Genomic DNA, 20,707 nt, shown 5'->3' on the forward strand with positions numbered 1-20,707 from the left:
AAAGAAAGAGAGGTCTGATTAGGTAAGCACTGCACTGCCTTGGTGCTTATGTGAACCCTGTGTTTATCATATCCTACTTTAATCATTTCCATCAGCAGAACTAGTTTCTAACCCCATTAGAACAAAATGTCCTAAAACATTTAATATTTCTCACATCTAGTCAAGTAAGAATTCCTGGGGAAATTGTATTTTCCTGTAGTATTTCAGTACTAAGTCTGGAAGTGCATCAGCTTGCAAAAATGAGAATGAGGGGAAAATCATAATTAAATAACTTTAGGGAGTGTATAGGGAGGAGGGTGTTGAGGTTGGGCAACAGATTATTATAACTAAAGGGGTAAAGTCCTCACCCTTTTTTAGCTTGGAAATGGTAAAAATGCAAGGTAACATCTGTAATGCAGTAACCCACTGCAAAACAGCCCTGTGTTTCGTGGGGTGTTCACATGCCAGCTGCCTTTCAGTCAGTGCAAGCCAGATGAAATTTTGTGCACTAAATATTACCAGGTGAAATGAATTTGCATAGTAATTGACCTCCTGCAACGTGTCACTAAATACAGTGTCCTTCCCCTGGCTGTGGCCTCCAGTGGAAGTTTTGGAAGAGTATTAACCTGGCTGTGTATTATTTTCTGGTTCATTAAATGTAATAGCAATTCTGGCAAAGCTTTCTGTTGATGAGAGAGGTTTGGCTTCCACAAGAAAGCAGTCACAATAGCAGGTACTGTATTCTTTATCTAATTTACTTGCAGCCAATACGTTTATGAACAGAGATATTAGATGGCAGAACCACAAAGGATGGTTTATAATTTGAAGCCTGCAGAACAATCTCAATCCTCAACCAACCGTTTTGCCTCTGCTCCCAAACATTCCTACCATCCCAGTCATCTGTAATGGGTTCGCTTTTGCGTATCGGCCTTTGGCTCCTCTTCCTCTTCCATTAGAATAAACCACTTTGTTTTAAATGCGTAATTCTCCTTTGCCAGGAGGATTCTGAGGGAGAAAAATCTTACCATCCTCTTGGTGGCTTCACTCCCATTTGTAAGAAGGACCTATAAAACAATAGGATTCAGGTGTCTGTTTTGAGGGCTTCATCCAGCTTTGAAGCGTCTGCTATTGCCCTCACAGCACAGTTTTCAGGCCGTTTATCACTGTCTGAGGTTGACTGGCAGTGATTGTTAACCTTTCCTTATCACCCTGCGGATACTTACTGTGTAGTTCAGTCTATTTTCTCGTATACACTAATAAAACACCTACATTTATACAAGACCTTTTATCCCAGAAGATTTCAACAAGCTCTGCAAGCTATAAATTTACAGCAGTACTGTACAAGTAATGTAGCTTTTAGTTCAGCACAAAAGACTGTATCCAAAATCTGGAAATCCTGATATTTTTGCGAGGAGCAATATCTTCCAATGGTGCAGTCCTCAGAACTATGCCTGGCTCCTTAGGCAATAGCAAATCCGTCAACGTCCTGCATTTTTGTGTTTGTGATGAACAATTTCCAGTGATTCCAATATCACGCCTACCCAGAACTTCAGCCATATTGCCTGGGCTGAAAAGTTTAGTACTTATTTTCCACCTTTAACCAGCCAACTCACACAGGTTAAATGTCCCCACCTTCTGTCTTTCTAATGTCAATTCCATGAAGTAGGTTTAGGTCAAGCTTAAGGCAGAGTGATAGCAGCTTATCTCAGTACTAAGCACAGTATTACAGCTGTGATGGAAGGGATCCATTCTTGGAGGTGGTTGTCAGAGCAGCGGTGAGGGGCGAAGAGTTTTTTGCTTTCCGTGAAGTCCTGACTGAGTGTGAAACTGGGAAACAGCCAGACGGATGAGGAGTTTCTTCCAGCTTTGCTGGTGGATGATATATAGACTAGGCCTCACTGAGGATGAAGCAGGATAAAACTTAAGCCTCCTTCTTCCTGGACAAGGGTCTGTTAGACTCAATTTTGCAGAAGACTTGTGCTGTGCTAAAGTAAAACCCTGAGACTTGTTCCACCTTCAGAAGGACATTGGTGGGTGTTAAGCCTCAGGAAAGGGCTCTGGGCAATGAATGCCAAAGGGATAGAAATCTGGATCCAGAGACTGGAATGAGGCTGCTACACAGTTGAGCAGATCCCTTGAGGTGAAGGATTGAAGGAGAGGGACCTTGAGCTCCGGTGCAGAGGACATCCGTGCTCCACGAACAAGATGCAGCTTTCACGCCTTGTCCATTTAAAGACTTCTGCTTTCTCTCCTCACAGCAGGAGCCTGCACTGATACAGTAGCACTGGAAGTTAGGATTATTTCCAAGTTTAAAAACCTGATGTATTTGGGAAAGTATTTGGCCTTCACTAAACACACATCTAAAATAAACACTCACTTTTAAAATCTTGACCTCGGTATGGAAAGTATGATTTGGATCACACCAGGTTAGATAACACAAACCTTTATGTTGGCTTTATGTCATAAGCCAAATGCAAATTGTTACTGTTCCTCATTTGCAGTTACCTCTGGCTATTTAATCCATACTCCACTAATTCTCCTCTGTGTTATTGGTCTGGAATTTAGTCTGCATGATGAGAATCATTTAGCTGATAGCGCTTTAAACTCATCTATAAACAGCTTTTGATGACTAATATGCATTTTTGTGTTCCTGCAGTAAATTTGTTTCAAGCAAAAAAGAGACTGTTTGGAAACACCTTACATTGCCTGGTAAATCAACTATTTAATATTTCATTTCAAGCTGTACTGGGAAAGGAAATCTGTTTTTTCCTCAGATTCACATCTGAAGGCAGAAAGTACAATAACTGCAGAAAAATAGATAGAATTTGTATTATTCCATTAAGGAATACATGTCTTCTCAAGCCATCACAAGAATGTTTTTATATGTGTTGTTTACATTTTTCTGTCTTAAAAAACAGCCACTTCAGATTCCTTCAATTTGAATTCCTACACGGCCTCTGCAAATAAAGAGAAAGAACAACCAAATGGAAATGCCTTTTCTTACTCCCAGCCCTGGAAGTGATTCATTATTCAAAGCATTACCATTAAGAATGAACTATTTCCACAGATAAGATGAAGCAGGTAATATTTTTACAGGCATCCTTACAACTCTGGAAAATGTGAATGTCTGTATCCTTACATGCTGTTGAGAAGAATCCTTGGTAATAAACACAAAAAGAAACATCACAGATGTCTTATATCTTACATTTTTCATGCCATTCTCACGCAAAATGGCATTAGACTTCAGTATACCTTTGTGTGTGTGTGTGTGCGTGCTATATCAAGTCCCAGTTTGCTTCTGCAGTCAAAACCAAAGGAGCCCCCAGGTTCTACAGTTGCTTCTGCTATTCTGTGTTATAAGACAGCACAATTGCCACTTAACCATAATGGATTTTACTCTGCTACTTGATCCTGCCCAAGGATAGAGCTCATAATTGCCCTCCTCAGCCACATATGAAGCAATCTGTCCCACAGAGGTTATAGTGAGCACATTTTGTGCTATTGTCAGAGGTTCTATCATCACTACATTCTTGGCTGCACGCAGTCGAACTGGGAAAAAGCTGTTCAAGGAACAAGAAACACCACCTGCAACAGGCATTTAAGGAAGAGAAGTCCTCTCAAATCAAAATATTCCTTACCTATTCACAAAGGCAGAACCTGTAATCAGGGAGGACTCCTGGTGCAGGTGTGCTATGCTCTGAGTGTGCATGCAGCCACAGCAATGGGAGATGGCTGGAATAGGATCAGTATCCTAGAACAGCAGTAGTTCTAAAGCACACTGCTGAGGCCATTTGGCTGATCTCTGACTTCTCTGTGTTTTCTCAGTGTTCTTGGGATCACTGTGTTTTAGCTAGAGCGCACAGCAGAGAATTACATTAGCTAAAACAGTTCTTGAAACAGACAAGAAATTAAAGCAAACTGCAGGCTTAGAGCTTGCCATTAATATTTTCAAAAGGTAATGACTCAGCTCAGTCTTATCTCAGTTCTGTTGCAAATTCAGACTTCCTTGTTTCTGCTGACGTCACACAAAAGATTTTGCTACCAAAATGAAACTATTTTCTGATACAGCCCCTTGCTTCATGCCAGTAAGTTTCTGTGCCAGTGGAGTTACAGGATTGCCTGTGCTGTTCTGAGTCTATTAGGAATGTATACCACATATTTAGTACTCAGAAAGTACCAGATCAGTTCAAAATGACCTTATCTACTAAGTGGGGTTTGCAAGCTAACATTGCTACCATCCATAGGGGCGCATGCTCTGTGCTGTGTCATGGGCTGGTTATACTGTTATACTGCTTTATAACACCTCCTTGCCACAGCCTCCACCTCTGCCAACTAACAGCTGATAATCCTTCTAGCCACTTGTTTTTTGTTTTTTGTTTTTGTTTCTTGTTTTTTTTTGTCATTTATATATGTGAGAATATCACACATAAAAGCCTACAACGTTCTGTTGATAATTTTGAAGAAAAATCCCCTTTCCTTGGAATTCAGTCAGTAGTATGAGTTCTTTTGGCACTTCATCTGAAAGCTGAGATACAGGTAATATTTTTAGCTTTCAGGCCAAGTCAAAGTGTTTTACTCATTCTTAGTGGTTGTTTGTGCTCTTCACCATGAAGTATGGGTGATTCATGGGCTTTGTCCACTCAGGCTCATTCACAGAAGTGCTGTAGAGAAGTTTCTTGGCAAAATGAATTTCTCCTTCCTCAATAGTCCAATTTGACTGATGTAATTTGTCTGGTGTAACTGCTGAGCTTTCTGTGAAGCAAAATGCAACTGCAGATCATGCATTCAAGTTATTCAGAGGATTCCTAACTCAGGTATGTTCTCTTTTGAGGAGTATTTAATCAAGATATTATTCAGGTAAATACTACATGTACAAAAGTGACTTTTGACTTATCAGCGGGAAATGTTGTGAAGGTGGATTTTTCAGCTCATTTTCAGAGCTGCACTGCTAGGTTTGTTGTAGTTCAATTAAGCAAGTCATCCGCATTGCTACAGCAGTGTTCCTATTCTCTTTACATTTTTGCCCCATTCTGTCTTGATAAGACATTAAAAGTCAGCGTTGAAATTTTATCAACAGTTCTGCTTTGATTGTGCAAGGGGCATTTTCACCAACCCAAGCAGTAATTTCCAACGTGCAGTCTACAAGTTACATGCCTCAACATTTGATGAGAAAATGAAGCACTGACATTATTTATGTAACTTTGAAACGTGTGTTTTGTTGTACACAACAGCTGATGCCACCGCAGTCTATGACATTCTAGTCCGTATCCAAAGCACCTGATAGGTTAGCTGCAGTCAGCAGCCTGCCCTCCCATGGTATTTCCTTTCATCTTTTATGAAGGTAACTCAAGGATATCCCCTTAAGCAATTTTTATAGCAAATAAAACTGTTGACTACAGACTAATCAGATACTATAGACTATTTATGTAACATCTCTCTATATTTCTTGATACTCCTGTAGTTTTTCAGTAGCTCCTTATACAGACATGAAATCATTTGACATTTTGCCTGGTTACTCAAACAAGAGATAATCTGTGAAAGCGTCATTTTTTATTTTTGCAACACTTTACTGATACGGTTTGTATGATTACTTTGGAAGTGAAACTTCCTCTGAGGAATTCAGAGTCAGTCAACTGCCAGTCCCATCTCCCAGTAGCTTAAGCCATGCAGTTAGTTCCTCTTAAAGGCTTGTGTTTCATACTGGTGTCTCCTTCATTTAAATGTATCCATTCAAAACAAGTACTTTATCAGCTATTTAAATTGTTGTAAAGGAAGTGAAACGCAGATCATATTTCCATTCAAATTAACATGGTTCAATATTTGCAGTACTTTGTGGTCAGATTACAGAGACCACTGAAGAAGCTTATACTAAATTGCCTTCAGAGAGCTTTAGTTTTCTGTTATAACTCCTTCAGTGACATAAATTAAATTTATTTTAGCTAGTAATAACATTACACCATATGATACTGTGTTAAATGTTGGGCTTGATCTCCTTTATCTTTAAAAATGCAAATTTGTATAGCGTATAAAATGTAAGGAAAGGGTAGAGAGGGGACAGCAGTTCACAGATCAGCAAGGTTTTACAGTTCAGGCTATCTGGTTAGCTGTTTTACTATGCAGCTTACACATCCCCACTGTGAGGCACAGAGGTGGCATCTGCTTTTTGACACAACTTAGAGACGTTGGCCTAAGTTATGCAAAGACTTCAGGCTGTGTGTGGGTACATAACAAAAATGAAATGACATCTGAAAAACTGTTACTATTTAGTTGCATATTTTCTATGCTGTGCTTTGTATGCCAGAAGTGGAGGCTCTCTGCATCAGCCCTCACCTTCACTGTGGAGGCTGACAGAGCACCTTCTGAGAACGCAGGTGGAGGCATATGGCCCTTGTGCTTTTCCTGGTAATGTGAATATCTGACAGACCACAGAATTATGATCTTATCTGGTGTTCAGAGGGTGAGCCTTAGGTACCATTAATTGAATCAATCAGAGTAAAACTTCCTTGTCTCAGCTTGTGTTTTCCCCAGTCCCAGTGCTTTGTCTCTGTGAAGAAGGAAATATCAGCAGCAGGAAGCCTCTGTCTTGCCTCTACTTCCTGAGCAAAACCATCCTTGCTGGCCCTCTCTGCACCCACCATAGATGCTTCACTTTGCTCTTCACAAAAAGCCTTTATTTCTCCATGCCCCATCCACATCCAAAATTATCTGAGGATTTCTTTTCATGAACAAAATGTTTCCTTATGTTCAAAAGGGCTAAAATAATTCCTTCCTATTTATTCTTGGTTATGTCATTGTATTTAGCCCTGTTTCACAGTGGTGCCTATACAATACAAGTATTACATGTAACCTCATGAACTCATTTAGGAAACATCTTGTTGAAAGAGCTGAGATATTTCTTTCATTTTCTTCTACAAGCCACTAAAAATAAATCCTATTAAAAGTAATGCAAATTGCTGTCATTAAGAAGATAATCCTGTTTGGCCTACATAGAGTTCACATTTTTTCTCCAGCAAAACATTACACATTCCTGGTTTATTTAGGAAGAAGCACATAGACTATGCTGCTGTTGCAGCAGTACCTTCTCTTTAGAAAGAAAAGAAGAAATTAACATCGTTTTATGCAAAACAGCTATTAACCTTGGAGCCAATCTGGTAGAGCTTATAGTTGAAATCCCCGAAACAAGGATCACCAGTTCCCTGTATTTGTGTTCTGACAATGATCTGGACAAATTTGCACGTATTCCTTATATCCCACAGTACCCAACACATATGTTAATTCTGATAATATATTATACTGTGTATCATATAGCCATTCATAATGATACATTATCAGTGGGGAAATGACAACAGATCCTATGACAAGAGAATTTTACATTCCAAAACAGTGTTTTTTTGGACGATAGTACTGTCTGTCTAAATGAAATCTGAAAGCTTGGCATCCCAAAATCTCAATTCACAGTCTTAAAAATATCATGCTCTCCTTTCTGAAAATAATACAGCTGTCACATTAACTTACTCTGAACATTCTAATGGAGGGTTTAAATTGGAAACATAATACATTGAACAGGAAAATGAACTGCAAGTACTTCAAAGTCCAAAAGTCACAATTTTTACTAGAACATTCAATTTTATTTGAAAATAGAAGGCTTCGGCTGATGCCCAGTGCACAGTATTAAAGGGAAAGTTGGAAGAGTAGTTTAAAAACACATGCATAACTTTTCATATATGGTTCAGGATAGCTTTGACACATTCTTGGAACATGCACAGTTTTAATTCAGGTTTCCCAGACTTGTCAGGATTCCTGGAAACTCACATTACGTTGCATTAGCAATAAATTGTATGCATAAAGAGTATATCAAATTAAACTTAATATACAGGATCTCTAAGTGGATGTAAGTGTAATACTTTCTATTTTTTATTAATATCTTAAATCTGGCAATGTTAATAGTAAACATCAAACTTGTGTATTAATTCTTTGATTCTCTTCAAGCTACAACATGTCTTTTAGGAAAGCGCCCAAGCCATTGGACATAAGCACTTTTTGAATGAAAGAATTATAAAACTCTTGTCAAAAGAGTGCAGGGAGGATTTCAAGAGTGGTGGGACCAAAGGGAGAGAGTATGGACAAAAAGAGCATGGATTCACGATGGGGAGGTCATGCTTTACCGACAGTATCCTTCTACAACGAAATGACTGACTTGGTGGAACAGGGAAGCACAGTGGATACTGTCTATCTTGACTTCAGTTGAGCTTCTTACTCCTTTTGTGATATCTTTATATACACAGTGAAGAAGTATGGGCTGGATGAGGAATTAGATGGATTTAAAACTGTATTTACAGCTAGATCCAGAGGGCGTGTTCAATTGCCATGCAGTCTCGCTGGAGGCCAGTACTGGAGGTGCTGTACCCCAGGGGTCAATCACACACACATTACTATTCAATGCAATCTAGAAGATGAGGCAGTGTATCCTCAACAACTTTGCTGAAGGCAGTGCACTAGGAGATGTGGTGGATACATCAGAAAGTTGTGCTGCCATGCAGAGGGCCCACAACAAGATGGAGAAATGGACTGTTAGGAAATATATGAAGTTCAGCAGAAATGCATGAAGTGCACTGTCCTGCACCCAGAGAGGAAACAACGCCATGAGCTGATAAAGACTGGGGCCAACTGGCTGGAAATCAGCTCTGCAGAAAAGGACTTAAGGGTCCTTGTAGACCCCAAATTTAACACGAGCCAGCAATGTGCCCGCAAGGCAGAGGTTAGTGGTAGGTATCCTGGGCTACATCAAGAGGAGTGTTGCCAACAGCTTGAAGGAGGTAATCCTGCCCTTTGTCTCAGCTCTGGTGAGGCCTCATCTGAGGCTGAGAGCTGGGACTGTTCAGCCTGGAAAAGAGGAGCAACAGGGAGATCACCTCAGTGTATGTAAATACCTGAAGGGAAGGTGCAAAGAGGACAGAGCCGGGCTCTTTTTAGTAGTACCCAGTGCCAAGACAAGAGGCAGTGGGCAAAACTGGAACACAAGATGCTACCTCTGAAAATCAGGAAGTACTTCTTTACTGTATGAATAATAGAGCACTGGAATAGTTTGCCCAGAGAGGTTGTGGAGATCTTCAAAAGCTTCTTGGTCCAGACCACCCTTCCCTTGCTATCCCTGCTTGAGCAGGGTTTGGACCAGGTGGCCTCCATTAGACCCTTCCCACCTCAGGCATTCTGTGATTTTGTGGGTGAAAATCCTATTATTATGGTTAGAGTTATTCCAAAGAACAGTTTTGGGATGAATTCTGCAAAGATTCAGTATTTTACTCAGTGAATGATATGTGTCCTCATTATTTTGAAACAAAATTGGTTTGTTCTTTTTAAGATAAAAAATAGAGTGCTGACAGTGGTGCACTTCATCCTGGTTAGATTGAGGCTGTTCGAGAAGCAGTGGGAAGATCATGTGTCCTGTCTCTGAGTGAAGCTTATACTTTCCTTGTAAAGACCTCAGTCAATAAAGTGATAATTTTTGCAGGATAGTCGTTTATTTGCAGAACTGTAATAAACGTCTGAACATGACAAATATGGATTGATTAGCTTTCCATGCCCTAGTGTGTGTTTCTTTAATAATGTCAATCATTAGAAATGCCAGTTTTCTTCTTCTCTTGCATTTTGCATATGTAGCAGATGATCGTACCTAAAGTTCTGGTCCTAAATATTCCTTCCTCCTATACATGTAATCTCCCCCGTTTCTGTCATCTTTTTCTTCCAGTGTGGCTCTTTCCAGATTTGAGAGCTCTCTTATAAAATATTGCAAAATTCTGAAAATGTTTTTTTCTGTGTTGGTAATAACCTCTCAATGTTGCAGATGTCAGTGTAGCTTGACAATGTTTTCTACTGATTCGAAATGTCTGAAGTGACATCTCACCGTTATCTTTGATATTATTTCATGTCTACCACTTTGGAAGAGCAGTAGTTGTTCCCAACAATAAATATTTCTGCTCCTGTTTTCCTTTGCAGTTATTTCAGACATTAAACAGAAAGTACAAAGTCCCATCTCCATTTACAATAGCAGTGATTGCAGCCCCTATCACGAAGTTTTTTCATAATTTCGTGACTTCCAATAAAAGCAAGTTAAAGCAAACAAACAGCCAGGAAGAAGTATCTATAAAAATTAGTAACTCATAACAAATTTATTTCCTTGTATACTGCACCAGGATCGTAATTTGCATACTTTCTGCCAACTGCCATTTGCAAATCTCTGGGATGGTTTTCATCCAACTGTGATGATAACAAACTCTTCCATCTGTGTATTTTTCTATGAGAAATTTTCGAGTTGTTTCTTAAAGGCCTTTTGGGCTCCAAAAATTTGGTGTAGTTCTGTCATTCTCATAGGAAAAGTGATAGAGAATTTAAGGGAAGGTTATAATTGTTCTTTAGGTTTGCTCAGCCATTATAAAGAACAGATCATTTGCTTTGAAAATTACTGTAGAATGAACATTGACACTATTTCATTAAGGCTTTCTGAGTTGTGAAATACCTTTTCTAACACTAAATTTATGAAGAATATTTGTCATTTCAGATCAACAAATTCTACAGATCTCTTTTAAATGAAGCTTACTATTCTGAAAAATAAAAAGTTCACATTTCTATGATGTGTCTCTGACATCTCCTGGGAGCTCTGAAGGCTCTCTCCAAAGAATAGCAAATTAATCAGTACTGTATTCCAGAAAATATTTTAGTTCCCTTTACATGTGGGTAAAATAAGAAGAAGTTTTGCCATTTACTGCGGTATTTCTTACTCCTGGCAATAGCTGCCTTTGGTATTGGATACAGATATACTCTGAAAATGATTTATTGCAAGGTGTCAGAGAAAATCCTTGCTGGTATGAGATAAAAAAAGTATATACTGAATTTCTAATCTGTTTTAACCTTAAAATTGTCATGAAATTTTTAAAGATGGAGTGGGAGCAGCTATAATTAGTGAAAATAAATGTTTATATATTTAACTTCTAAGATAAGCAAAGAAATAGTGAAGATCTTACAGCCTTTTTTGAAACAAATGTCTCAGATAAATGCAATTCAGGGAATTACTTCAGTGCACATCAACGCATTCTTGTTTACAGAAGTGACTTGTACAGGTGAGTTCTTTTGAGTTTGTTAGTTGTTCCAGAAACTTGCACGTTTCTGGGCAATGAGAACCTTTCCAAGAAAGGAACAGGAAGAGTTATGTCACAGCTTCTTTGAAAATATCGCTTTAACTACGTCATCTATTAAAAATGTGCATTTTCCCACTTATGGCCTGAAATAAATATATCAAAAGGAAAACTCTTAAGCAAGTTTTAAACTGTAAGAGAGTACTGACTAGAAAGAATCACAGCATGATGTGGGGAGTAAATTGTTTTGCAAGCAGTAGGATTTGCTGTAAGAATGCAAGAACAAGACATCTGCTGTGATTCAGGCATGAATATTAATATACATGAGAGATCTTAATAGTTTCCTTTCTTATTTTCTTTAAAATTATCCAAGCATAAAAGTATAACTTACAAATCCTGTAAGTCATTTTTCACATACGGGATATCTTGCCAATCACGGAGTGATAAATACCGTGATCTCTATCTAAGAGGTAGAGGAGGCACTATACCAAGTGGCATCAACAAGCACCAGTATCACAAGGGAAGGCTATCAAGACATCATACAGAAAAGAACCAAATCTATTAGACATCGCAGCACACATACAGCATCCAGCCACATCTACGAGAGTACTCCTGGGACTAGAAGTACATCCTTAATTTACTGGGGGGTGCTACTGTTTTTATCATGAGCTGGAGGCATGCCTATCTAATGATGTGGGGCATGTGGAGGCAGGTAAACAAGGAGGCAAGACATGGGCAGAGATAACAGTGAATTCAACCAGCACCCCACTGCCTGCTCGTGCCTGCAGACCCTTGGAAAATAGGCTGCAGGAATAGGTTGTGGGCGAGGAAAACTGTTTAATCAGGCTGTATGATAGGTCATACTTTGGAAAAAGCTGAGCTAAACTCTCAAATAGTTTTAAAGGAAGCAATTCAGAAGGTTGTAAATATTGCTGACAATGTATGCTCTTTTATATTACAGCTCATCAGAGAGAATGTAGGAGCACCTGCTCACTCTGATAAAGTGTAGGTAGTCTTAAATCGTATCAAAAATAGCATTAAAATAGATTAATAAACTATGGGGAAACTAGTGCTGCCATCCAGAAGCAATTCACAGAAAAATTCATACAGAAGTCAAAACAGAGAGACAGTATTACCTCTGGAAACGGAAATCTCAGGCCTACCCTGATCTTCTGGCTGATTTTGAGTACCACCCCATCTTTCTATTTCCCTAGCTCAAAAATTCTGATAAAAATAATTGCTTCATTTGTTAAGCACTTTTGAGATCTGATTTTATTGATAGAAATCAAGGTGAATGTTTAAGAAGAGGAGATGTAAGCAGTGATATATAATCTGTTGTTAATATATATATATATTTGAGAATTAGAGTAGAGGAATTGTTGTACTTCCCTGTTAGAAAGACTCAAAGTGTGGAGCCAAGAATTATGGATCAATAACATTTAATCAAATTCAAGATCATTCTTGGTTTAAGAAGTAATTAAAAGCTTAAAAAACAACCCACAAACAGACAAGTAATCTATTAAAATATCTATTAGATAAAAACAGAGCAGTTGTTGACAGCTGTTTACTAGCTTTACTGTAAGTTTGGATTATTGACCCAAAGAGAAAGATTCCTGTGTAGAAAGTTGAAGGTACTTTGAACGGAATACTCTGGTACATGAAGTCACAGTGATGAATTTCAGACTAACAGGAACTGTACAAGAGAAACAGCCAGGTGTCCTGGTACAACATCTGCTTATTTTGGAGAACTGAGTGAGCACGCAAGAGAAAAAAGTTAGCTTTCATTTTAAAATGCATAGAAAATAATAATCATATTTGTACATCTCCAATCCATTCCCAGGGTCAACCTTCACAAAATAGAAGGTAGATATTAGGAAGATTAGGAACATGGTAACTTTTGGGAGAGAGGGGGAAGACTAGAATCTTGTCCATGTAACAGGAGAAGGGGTCTTCGACAAACCTTGCCTCTTATCGAGTATAGAAAAACACCTGTGCTGCTTATATGCGTAGACTTACGAGCAGTGTTATGTTGATGAAATTTGGTAACACTCAGATTTCAGATTGGAGCAAATGTTTTAGGAGAGTTTTCAAATTTGTTTCTGGGGACTGTGATTTGATTTGAAAGATATTTTGGAGAGGGATAGCTGACTGCGTCGGATGAGGTGAGTAATATGAAAGAAAAATATTGCTATCACTGCACCTTCATGCAGGTGATTTAAAAGAGGAAGATGATGACTTATAATATATTCTATAGGAATACAGTAATTAACTGGAACCTTTTCTGATGTCTAAGGCACTGCAGCAAGGAAACAGCATAATTTTGGTGTTTACTCAGCAACTATGCAGAGTATAATGCACTGTGATACACAGTAAGGGAAGATTTGGTTTCTGTTTCAGTATCCGTGGATCACAGATTCACTCAGCTCCTGTGAGTAAGGAGACACTGTGACTGCCAGCTCCTAATAAATGCTTGAGGTTTCTTTGATACACAGATTGTTATTGGCTTATCAGGGTGGGTTTCATTAGCCATGCTTACTTATTTGATTTTTTTGCTCATGATAGAATGGGTTAATTAATTAAATCCTGAATAGTAGTAAAAAAATGTCCTGTCCTGTGTAAAAACCAAACAAATATGCTTGGTCAGAGATCTCCTATTTAGACAATGTATTGACAAAGAAAAAACTGCTGTTCTTTTACAGTAAGATGCATTAAATCATTAGGATAGCAATTTTCAGCAAGTGATGGGAGTAACAGCTCACTTTCTGACAACAAAAGATGCTGAATTACTGCCAGCATTGTCTAAACTCTTTTAAAATGTCTTAAAATAAATGCATATATTTATTTCCTGGCAATGTACAATAAAAAATCATGACCATTTTCTCTGACATTTTTAGAAATGGTATCATTCCAGGATGACAGGGCTAAAGCACGCTAATGCTGTCAGAAGTTATTATGTGAGTGACTTAAAGATGTCCAAGAAGGATCTCTTAACTCTTGGAAAAGGAATTTAGGATGAGAGATTTTCAAGACTGAAAAACGACCAGCTTGGCTTTAAATAAAAATATTGTCACCTAGGAAAACCTCAATTAAATTAGAAGCTTATGGATTAACAAAGAGCTGTGCTACAAACAGATGGCTTCCTTAAGAAGGGAGATTTTATGAAGACACATTGTACAATATGAGAATATGACACAAGACAGAACTTTGTTAAGGTTTATTTTACACAACGGTAATTTACCCGTGGGCATGGTGCGTATAGAATCATAGAATCACCAAGGTTGGAAAAGACCCATAGGATCACCCAGTCCAACCATCCGCTCATAACCAATAGTTCTCATTAAACCATGTCCCTCAACACAACATCCAAATGTTCCTTGAACACCTCCAGAGTGAGTGACTCCACCACCTCTCTGGGCAGCCCATTCCAGTGCCTGACCACTCTTTGAGAGAAGTAGTATTTCCTAACGTCCAGCCTGAACCTCCCCTGGTGCAGCTTGATGCCATTCCCTCTAGTCCTATCACTGGTTACACAAGAGAAGAGGCCGACCCCCAGCTCACTACAACCTCCCTTCAGGTAGTTATAGAGAGCAGTAAGGTCTCCCCTGAGCCTCCTCTTCTCCAGACTGAACAATCCCAGCTCCTTCAGCTGCTCCTCCTTAATTCAAATTGTATCCCCATGTGAGTTTTCTCCTTCTGTGGCATTGATTCCCCCACTAATAGCAGGCAGAAGCTACATCGCCATCCTCAGAGGGACAGAAGTTATATTTTATCCCGGTTTTGTAGGAACCTGACCAGTAACTCAAAGAATCCCCTGCTCCAGTGCCCCATAGAGAAGATCAGAAATGTAGACAGTGTCCTCAGTATCCAAGATTTAAAACTCTATTCACTGCTTCTGTCCACAGATCTTGACATCAGACTTCTGCTTTTCTTCATGTCCCTCTAGACCACTTTGGTTTCATATTACTCTTCAGTATCTCATTTGAGAAAGAAAATAGAAGTTCATCCCTTAGATTCCAAAAACTTGCATACAGAAGGTATCTTCTCTCATTGAACTACCGCTCGTATTAAAGCGATGTTAGTATTAAATAACAACAATGCTCCTATGGAGGTACGTACGTTTATTTGGGCACCCAAAACTGTTCCACATGGTTAATGGGATTGCAACCAATGACAAGCTAATTTAAAAGGATTACTGAAAACATCACCTTCACAAATGTTATTTTTTTTGATTATCTACAGCAATAGCAAAACAGCACAAAATAGCTGGGCACAACTTCCACAGTGAAATGTGTGAAATCTAAGAGGAATAAATGAAGTAATGGCATCTGTCTGTCTAGAAATAGAATCATCCTGAAGTGTACTCTATGTACAGAAGGAAAACACACACTTTGGAAAATGAGTCAATATTTTCAGAAAAAGCCACAGATTCTGAGTACGTCGTATTCTAATTGCTCAGCTCGGACACATGAATGCTGGGTTGTTCCCTGAGCCCCTTTCCACAGGCAACAAGCTTCGAGTTTCCTGTCAACACATCTCTCTCATCCTTTAGTTGGCCTCACTTATTATGGGGTTCCAGGTTCTAGACTCCTGAAGTCTCAGGAAAAACCACTTCTCTTTTTTCCTTTTCTAAGGGAAAGAATGTTTCCACAAAGAAGCACATTAAGAGGCTAAGGTCAATAATTTACCTACTTACAGGAGAAGTGAGAGTGTAAAGTTATAAAATATGTCTAAAAAGTAACAGTCATGCTTCATGGTATTTTCAAAGAGCACATTTCTTTTGAATGTAATTCATGTTCATGAAACCGTTTTGAAGATGAAAAGTCCCGTGTGTATGCATTACTGCTTCTGTTAACAGTAGTCATAGATTTGTGTCTGGGCAGAAAGAGAATAGTAAATGATAGTGGCTATGCAGTATGGACAGTAGGCTTTATGGTGGTCTACTTCGATTTGTTTGACAACATTTTGTCATGAAAACTGAATCTCCATTCTGGTAGCAGCACATTCCTGCACCTTGTCTCACATCCTCCTTCACACACTTCCTGCAGTGTGTGACCAGGACCAGGGAAGCATCAGTGTGATAAACCCTATTGGACTCAACAGGTTTCAATCACAAGCTTGAATTAAAGCACATGTATAAGTGTTGATTTAAAACCAGATGGATTTATGCACATTTTTATATTTTGACAAGAGTTTAGGAACCACTGTTAGATACACCTCTGGCACTGTTTTGTCTTACACCTCATACTGCTACCTGCAGTAGAAATACCTCTGCTTAATGGGACTCTGCAGAGCCTGAAGATGAGTTGGTAAGCTGTGATAGAAGCTGTGAGTGAAACCTCAATCTTGATAAAGAATAGATGAATGTTATTGTTTTTCTTTGTACCATATTATGTGTATTTGTATCACTCTAAATGTAGAGTCAGTCAAGACTAAGCGCAGTGTCTGGATGCTGTTCTGCAGCAAACATTAATGAAACCGTGTTATTTCACAAGGATTGTTGCATTTTCAGTGTCTGACTGGAGCTAGTGTTTGCCATTGATAAAGGCTGTCAAGTTCTGTAGAACTGTGTAATCGGAAACCAAAAGAACTACTGAAAAATAATACAGTTCTGCTGAAGTGATTCTGAAAAACTTCAGAATGTAATGGACTATGAGAAATTGTTCAACATTCCATACGTCTGGTTAAAAGTAGTCTACAAATATGCTTAGTATTAACTTCTGTAGAACTTTGCCTTTAGATGCAGAGCTTGTCTTACTTGTGAAATGATATAACCAGTATCTATTAACACTGATAGAATATTGAGAAGAGTGGGATTTTTGATTCAGCAGAGCAGGGAGTTTTTCGGTGTCTCCCATCCACATGACTGTACAAAGCTGTCAGCCAACGTTTGGGATGGAATTTCATCTAGGACATTATTCTAACAACTTTTCCGGTCTGCAGGTATGTAAATACTTTTTGTTTTAGTCAAACTTGTTTAACCAAATCACGTGGGTTTTTTGCACGTTTGCTTTTCCTGAATGTTCCAGATTGTCCACTGGCTCCTGGGACACAACCAGAAATACTGGAACAGAAATATGTCTCCAGTGAGAAATTCATTTCTGAGAGGTGACTCAGAAAGACTCCTGTGCAGATGACAGGGAGTGCACAGGCATTTCAGTAGTAATCTAAGTCCCCCGAAATAGAATGGAATAGGTTTTCATGCCATCATTCTTGAGACAAGAGAGGAGTTAACAAAGAGCTGTAACTTATATTCCTCTTGAAATAGTTCCTGGAAGATTTACATTGTTGCTGTTGCAAGGTAAGGCAGAAATTCTCAGTTATGCTCAAAATACAGAAAGGTCAGATTAGTCTCAAAATTTGATTTCTTTTCTAATTTTTGACTACAAAATGCTCTTCCGTTACAGTGTAATTATCTCAAAGCAATTGACAAGGCAGAGCTGCAGATTCGTTCACTAATTAATTAATTCCTGAACTGCAAACAGTTAAAATTTGCTTCTAATTTGTCATTGCACTCATAGGTACATGCATAGATTAAAAACCAAGCAAAGTCATTAAAAAGATTTGGACAGCTGAAGTCTATGATTTACAATGGCTTTAGACTTCCATTTTATTGCACAGAGATTATATCTTTGAAACTCTTTTGTGGGTCCACAATTTTCCCATATGAAATGTCTGTCTGAATTTTAAACTAGGATGGATGGATGGATGGATGGATGGATGGATGGATGGATGGATGGATGGATGGGTAGACATTCCTACAAATCCTTTTCCCAAAAATGTCAACATAGCATCACGTAAAATATCTGGCATCAGCTGTAAATTCTGTTGTTGATCCTTAAAAACTCTAATCACTTCTTCAAGTTGCTCTTCAATCTGATATCTTTCAATGACATGGAATGGAGCACCACCACATGGTTTGCATCATCAGAAACTCCAAAAAAAAAACAAAAAAAAAACGTAGTGAACTGACCACCTGTCCTGGCCAAGCAACGATAGAGAGAAAGAAGACCAATTTGTGCACCTTTATCCATCCAATTGTTGCTAAGAAGTAAAAGACAGTTATCACAGATTTGGCCGAGGAAATACAATGCACCTAAAGTGAGTTTTTCCTCTTCCCAAAACTAAGGAATAGATTGCTTTCCAATTTATAGGTGACCAGTACTCTCATATCAAGCATTCTTCCAAAAGCAATGATAGAAGAGGATCTTCAGACACCAGTTCCAAGTTCTAATCCAAACTAATCCGTTTGTTGTGAACTGCATCGTACCACATAATTATAGAACCATAGGATCAAATAATCATAGGATCATAGAATGGCTTGGGCTGGAAGAAACCTTAAAGACCATCTATTTCCAAACCCTCTGCTGTGAGCAGGGCTGCCACCCACCGGATCAGCGTGCCCAGAGCTCCATCCAGCGTGGCCCGAATTTACTTTTACATCCCATTCACAGGCCTTGGTAAGATACATTCTCTTCAAATTCTCTTTGAGTAATCAAGTTCTAGACATAAGTTTTAGCATTTTTTAAACTCGCTGGCATCAGTTTCCTAATGTAAGGAAAATTAAAGTGTGAAGTGGACGGCCAAATTTATCTAAGGACTTACTGCCATGGGAATGTTAAATGTGTTAAAGGCTTCAAAGAACCATTTTATATCCTTCAAAAAAAAAAAAAAAAAAGCAAACTAAAAAACTAACTTCTGACTGTACGTCCATTTTTTATCATCACTAATATGAGTACATGAAAATCCTTCCAACACATAATCCACGTCTGCTGCACTTCCATTCTCACTTATAGTTTTAGAGACCAGAGAAGAGTTAAAATTTTGTGAGTGAAGTTCAATGACAGTCAATTTGTCATTCATTCACTAAGATCAAAGATTCTTCGAATTTTTGCAGATTCAGTGTCTATTTTCTTACTGTTATCTAGTTGTGCTGGCAAATTCATACATAAGTGTATCAAAGGTATCAGCTTTCTTAAAATAAAATTTTAGATCAAGCTTCTGCAATACATTTTTGATGTCTTATGAACTCTATTGCTATTGATAGAGTATATCCAAGATTCAGAAAAATTGTAAACTTCCTCCCTTCTATAGAAATTACCAAAGATTTCCATTAGAAAATCTATTTTTGTTTTATCAGATATTTAACCAAACATTCTGTTTTTAGCTTCTGTACTTTAATGGCCTAACTACCGACACCTTCGTAAGATTTACAGCTCTAAGATAGGATCTGGTGTCATTTCTATTTCTCAGAGACACAAAAGTTTCCCATTCTAAACTCCTATATTTTTAGTCCATTTGATTTCATTTAATGACTCCAAGCCTTATGCTCAGAAAAGAAATCTAGAAAGATACTCAGCTCTGTTTCAGAAGTAATAAAAATGATGAACTGAAGCAGAAACAATGAGCTGTCATACAAGAAGATTATGGTGGAACTGAAAATTGAACTTGGTTCTCTTGGGTTACAGCTAGCCACACTAACATCTTATCCTTTATTCCACTCTACCCAAGGCAGCCTCCAGCAAAGTAAAGCAGAAACTTCTCTGAGAGTTTAAAAAGTGTTAGAACTGATGAAATGCTCCTGACGAAAAGCCACCTCGGCAAGATTAAAATCTTACAACAAAAAATCTTCAAGCTGAATGCCTGCCAGAACTCACCTAAATGGAAGTGGTCAAATGAAGGCTCTGGTGCTTTTGCCAAAGACTGTTTACTAGATAAAATCCCAGAGGCAATCAGACATGTAGGTTCCTGGTGATACTGAAATATATTTCATTTGGGTCGCTTGTACTCAGAGGTCATTTTTTTGACACCTGGCTTTGCAAATATTGCCTTGTGTCTCTCCTCTTTCTCAAAATGGGGTTGAAGGGTAGACTTCCTCCTGGTGTTATGCCAGGATTTGTTTCTGCCATGAGATGAGTTGTTCTGTTCCTAAAAACAGATCTTCCAGTGAAAGTTATTCCAGATGTCCCTCCACTTTTGAAGTAAGAAAGATGCAGGAGCATCACAGATGGGAGTTACTGACCTGCAACCAAGTTGCCACAACTCCTGCATGCCTTTGCTTAATGATCCTGGAAGAGCACAGCGTTTGGTGGACATCTAAGAGTGCACAAGTAGCTCTTACATGGCTTAGCATTTATCTTTGTAGATCAAACAGCAAACTCATTTGGCTGGCCTTGAAACAGTCAGGCTAAAATACAAAAATTTTCAGAAAATTAAAAGGATAAAATGTTTGGATTAGAATGAAAACTATTTCAGCTTAACCTTTACATTCCATTGATGTGGTGCCTCCATAACCTTTCTCCTTTATTTTATTCCCTTAAGGCAAGTATCTTTTGTGCATCCACCTGAGGAATGTGGACAGAAATTGTGTAATTCTACAAGAGGAAAAGAGGATACTTCTCCATTAAACAACCGTTCATTTTGACTGCCTCCATACTCCCTTCTTCCACAGGAGCAGGATACTTGGCTGTTCACAACTGTGCATAAGGTTTCCTTGTCCTGTTTTCCTGCTTTATGCCACCTGTGAAGCTAGGATTAATTGACCTGTGTGTTGTGCTGTTTATGTTTTATTTTTACAGTAAATAAACATTTTACATAGA

General features: G+C 38.5%; 1 long non-coding RNA gene across 1 annotated transcript; it reads left to right on the plus strand.

Annotated features, from left to right (window-relative positions):
- The first annotated feature begins 14,658 nt into the window (after nt 1-14,658).
- LOC107052654 lies at nt 14,659-20,707 on the plus strand. Its single transcript, XR_005843685.1, has 2 exons — nt 14,659-19,848; nt 20,430-20,707. It is a non-coding gene; the product is annotated as an uncharacterized LOC107052654 (long non-coding RNA).

This window comes from Gallus gallus, chromosome 1, assembly GCF_016699485.2.
Source record: "Gallus gallus isolate bGalGal1 chromosome 1, bGalGal1.mat.broiler.GRCg7b, whole genome shotgun sequence".
Classification (NCBI taxonomy): Eukaryota; Metazoa; Chordata; class Aves; order Galliformes; family Phasianidae; genus Gallus; species Gallus gallus.